Raw genomic sequence first — 5,553 nt, 5'->3', positions numbered from 1 at the left:
TTCAGCCATAGGACTGAGGACAGGGGAGTGGTTCATGTAGCATGTACTGTCCCTTTTCTGGGGAGCTAAGGTCATATGATGGTTTTTGGGCAAACAGGAGTCATTATCATTAGTGCTATAGCTGCCGACAAGTCCTATGACTCTGTACAGACCTCTACATCCACGCACATTCAGGCAGCCCAGCTTACACTCAGTGGGTCAAAGTGGAAAACAAGAGCAAAACAAAAAGATGTGAAACTAAAGGAGGGACTTGCTAGGAGTAGGGAGGGGTGGACAAGTTGGAGGGAGATTGCAGGGGATGAGGGATGACTGTAATTAGAATGCACTATAGTATTATGCATGTGTATGAAATCATGAAAGAATGAATCCTTTTTCAGAATCATAAAACTAAAACAGTATACATAGAAAGCATGCATAAAAATGAAAATTTGAACGTCTACATAATTATCAATTAGTCACATGATTTTAGTCTCTTTATTTGTCCTAGAATAGATGTCATGGTTGCTTCATTTTCCTCTACAAGTTTGAGCAGTTAGCAGGAACACTTATTTTCCCCCAAAAAAGCAAACAGTTCTTTAAAACTGAGCATTTTACTCCACTGCTTAATATAAGTAGCAGATTGCTTTCTCTTCTTCAATTTACTGTGAAGAATTCTAAAATGAGTTTGGATGTAATGCTACAGACTAGCTATCTTTCACTCGTAGGAATCTGCGAAGTAGAAATGAAGGTGTCTCTACTTCTGTAATATACTGGAGCACACCCATCCATTTTCATTGGGAGAGGCCTGGGTGATTGGAAAAAAGGAGAATTTCATCTTACAGGACCGAAGAATGGTGTTGAGATCATCACTGAAGCCAACCAAAGAAAAGAACTCTGTCCATTGGTAGAAATTTCTATTTGTAAGGAAGTCACCATGCACTCAGGGTGGGGAAGGGGATGGGAGCAAATCTAGAAGAATAAAATGTTTTGCAGCACAGGGGTAGACTAGGAGTGAGATAAACAAAAATCACAAAAAAAGCCTTTGCCACCTTTAAGGATCAGATTCTAAAGCACCCCAAAGTCCCAAGAATTTACACTCTAACTCAAAACCCCGTTTAGACAATATTTCGCTTACAGTTATTTAAGTTGTTTGGTAACAACCTTCCATCTACACTAAGAAAGAACAATGGAATTGTCCCCTTTCGAATTAAAAGCAAGCTTAAATGCCTGCATTCCTGCCAGGAGTCCTTCTGCAGTGGGATTCGTTTAACTTAAATACAACGACACAAGCATGTCAAGGTATCTTCTTTGTGCATCTAAAGAGATAAATAATAATATGTGATTAATGTTCTGTCAAGTCGTGTGCTTACAGTTCAATTAAAAACATCGTTCACTCGTTTTAGGCAGCACACATATACACAATAAAGAAATTTCATATCAACGTTTTTTTCATAATCAATAAACTCTCTGATTAAGGCAAGATAAATAAGAGTGAAAGTAAGCTTTTTGAAAACAAAATAGAAGTAGGAGCTAGTCTTTAACCATGTAGTTGACTTCAGGCAAGCTGATAAATTATTTCCTTTTAGTCACAAGACTCTGCAGGGTTCCTTTGCCTCTAGCTGAAGACCCACCCACAAGACCCACTATAATAGCAAGTGGAAACACAGTGCATGCAACATGTTGGGTCAGGAGCTTGGCAGCCTGCCAGGCTCTAAATGCACATTCGCATCTGAAGATGCATATTTTCCCAGATAGATGTGCATTCATGAGCTGCTTCACATGCACTGCGTGTGTGGCTATTTTATTCTTGTGGGCCAGAATAAAATGGTTTCCCATTAAACCATAAATAATCAATAATTAAAATGATTGCTTCTTTCAGGGAGCCAATAGGAAATACAGAGGAGAATAATATTTTATTCTTAAGTAGAACAGAATGAAGACAGACCGCACCAAGAAAAGCCCAGAAAACCTAGATAGCATATTATATGTAAACAAAGTTAATAAATATCCCCTACAAACCAAATCTATGTAAGGTATTCTGACTGATATTACAGTCCTATGCTTGGTTTTGTTTGCACAATGACGATAGTAAAGAAAAGATGCCCTTTCAAATGGTATGTGTGTGTGTGTATATATATATATGTATATCTTCCACACTGTGCTATGGATTTTTTGTGTCGAATCCCCATAAAAACTAACATGCTGAAATCTCCTCAAAGTAGTTTATTTCCTGGTGGAGCTTTTAAAAGGGACTAAGGTCTGGATGGTAGCTCTCTTATGAAGAGGATTAGTGCCCTTACTCACTGGGAAATGTCTCTTGATCCCTTCCACCTCTTGAGGCTACAGTAAGAGGGTGAAACATGTTACTAAGATCCTTGCCAGACCCTTAGCAGGTCCTTATCTTATGATGATCCTTTTTAATCTTTCCAACTTTGAGACCCTTAGGAAACAAATCTGTTGTTGCTAATAAGCCATTTCATTCATGATGCAGTCACCTGAATGAGCTATAACAATTCCATTCATCAAGTTCTGTACTGAAATGATGTAAAAATATCAACCAACATTGACTGGAACTAAAAATAATGACAAAATTGATGTGTGCCTACTTCATACCAGGCCCTTTGGGCTTTCTTTTTCTCTAATTCTTACAAGAGTCGTGTAAGGCAGATTTTATGATCTGTTCTGAACAGTTGTGAAGCTTCAGCCCTGAAGAAAAGGGCTTGGTTTCTGTGAGCTCCAGTCACTTGCTATTTAAAAAACGAGATTTTAAAGATTGTTCACCCGTGAGGAGCATGACTGACTTCCATTCCTCAAAGGCAGCAACAGTTTTCCTGGTTCAGACTCACTCAGTTTTCAGTCACCGACTCTCCTTGGCCCTTCATGTTTTAGAGTCGAGTTTTTATCTTTTGAGAACAAATATTTTTCCATGTATATTTGCTACTACAGAGGCTATTGTGAGAACTTAAAGGAGCTCATTTTAAGCCATCTTAAAAATCTAATTAAAAAATTACTGAATGAATCCATTTGGATACTGTGGAACTAAAGAATCTAGCTTCCAATACAACTACATCATCTTCTAGGATTTATTCTAAGCATCTTGTATCCATAGATCATCACCATTACCAATCTTTACACTTTCTGTGAGACAATTCTTTACCTTCTATGTATTATGTGTGTGTATACGTGTGTACATGCATACACATACATACTTATGAAATCATGCTTTTTTCTTTCATTTAATTGTCCCCCAAAGAATAATTCCAGTTTTATTCAGTATCCTATTAATTCTAACAGAATCTAATAGACTTGTTTAAATTAACAATTTCAGCCTGAAGAAATTTCTAACTTTTCTAAATTAAATGCTTCAGTTTTAATTTATTTGGCTCAACTCTGATGAATTTAATCTCTATTCTGCATGGAGAGTAAAAGGGAAGTAAATTTCCCCCAGTCATATGATTTCAAAGACGTAAATTTAAAAAAATAACTTAGTCTAAATTCTTAGAAGTTGGATGAATCCAATACTTGGCCATCTTATTGCCCAAGCAATGCTTACACAGTATCAATCTCTCTCTTCTTGAGCATCCTCCTTGCCCCCACTGACAATGTTATTCATGTTTTCTTCCTGGAGTCTTCCGCTAGAAGATTTTGTATGACAGACAATACTTAAAATGACTCTAGATAACAATTTTACTAAACTTATTAACATTTTTATCTCATTGATTCTGATTTTTACTTATATAAAGAGAGAATTTAATACATTTGTCCAAGTTGACATATTCTTGGCCTACAGTGGGTTTTGCATTCTCAGGGCTCTTTCACTAATACCTGGTAGGTACTTTTATTTCTATTAGATTTTTCCTGATCACAGCTACATCTAAAAGTATTTTACTTCAGCTTCTACAATGACTCTCTAAATCAGTGGTTCTCAACCTTCCTAATGCTGCAATCCTTTAATAAAGTTCCTCATGTTGTGGTGATCCCCCAACCATAAATTACTTCATAACTAGAATTTTGCTACTGTTATGAGTTACAAAGCAAATATCTGATATTCAGAATTTCATTAGTTATGCAGGGTATCTGATATGTGATTCCCAGAGGCCTTGCGACCCATAAATTGCTCTAAAGAGAATGACATCTCTGGTGCTAAATACAAGACTGAATGCTTAGAGGGCTGCCACCAATAAGAAGATAAAATAAAACTAATCAGGAACTTCATTCAGAAGACCTTTTTACCTGACCTTGAATTTTCTGTTAAATACCAGACACAGAAAATGAGTTTCAAAAGGTTTACTTGTTTTCTAGTTGGTTATATTTTCTTAAGACACAAAATGGCGACATAAAATAAAAATGAACATTTAGGCTGAACCCTCAGTTTTCAGCTTTCTCTTGTTAACTAGCCTTCTCCACTCCCATCATAGTGGCAACAGACCAACTAAGGATCATTTATTTACTTGAAACATTACCCAAGTGACAGTTTTTTGGCGGCTCTAATGCAAGTTCTGGGAATATATAGACTTAAAACAAAGAAAGCAGCAGGGAGACCAGCCTGTTTTTTATCTTCTCTAGAAGTCCGGCCTGAACTCACCATGACTACAAAGCTACTGAGACATGTTTCTGCTAGGATGGTGTATTTTTCTCAATTGTTTTTCTTTAATTTAGGAAGAAGGCTTTCCCATAAAGCATGTTAAGAAACTATGACATTAAAGAGCCCAAGAGGTTTCCTGAAGACTGTTAGGAATCAAAAGTAAGGGACTTCAAAGAACGGGAATTGGTGCCAGCAGTGATTGTATCAGGACATAAAGTGTACACCAGCACTCTTCTTTGCAAATGAGACTGTATAGTCATTTAACGGAACTCCTCTTGGCCATTTAGGCTGTACTTTGGCTTCACAAAAACCCACGCACCCAAATATACCCACCTGCTCACTCCTACCCCCAAACCCACACAAGACACTAAAATTATGATTGTGTATGACTATGTCAGTATATCAAAATACTGAGAGCTGTTGCTATATAACTTTGACCCTTGAATAACTATTCATTCTTTCTTAACCTCATTTATTCATTTGTCAAACGGGTAGTAGTTCTTTTATTATCAAGTTTTGTGAAAACAATCAGATAATTATCAAAGAATCTAGAGCACTTAGCATGTCATTGCGGATGCACTAAAGATTATCATTATGACTAATTTTACAAGTAGGCTTTGACCTACTGCAATGCAATAGAGTACATCATGGTATTAGTAGTGGTAGCTGTCTTAAAATCACCAGAGAGATATATCCTGTTGCCTACTCTTATCCAAGGACAATGAAAAATTCCCAAATTCTTTCCCAGTTTTTATCATTTTATCTTTTTAAAACTATATGTTTAGTAATTACTATAGATAGATGTCTGTCATATCATTCATTGATGTCACTTCGTTCCATCATCACCATACAGTTATGGAGCAGCTGAAAGAAGACCACTAGTCAAATTCCAAATGAGTGAAAAAGTAATCGGGGGCATCTCAAGAATTAAACACAGGTCTTTAAATTTTAAGTTTAAGAGTCTTGCTTCCAAGCTTAGTTTTCCTTTT

Source organism: Microtus ochrogaster, linkage group LG9 (assembly GCF_000317375.1).
Source record: "Microtus ochrogaster isolate Prairie Vole_2 linkage group LG9, MicOch1.0, whole genome shotgun sequence".
In the NCBI taxonomy this organism is placed as follows: domain Eukaryota; kingdom Metazoa; phylum Chordata; class Mammalia; order Rodentia; family Cricetidae; genus Microtus; species Microtus ochrogaster.
This window is presented reverse-complemented; position numbering follows the sequence as displayed.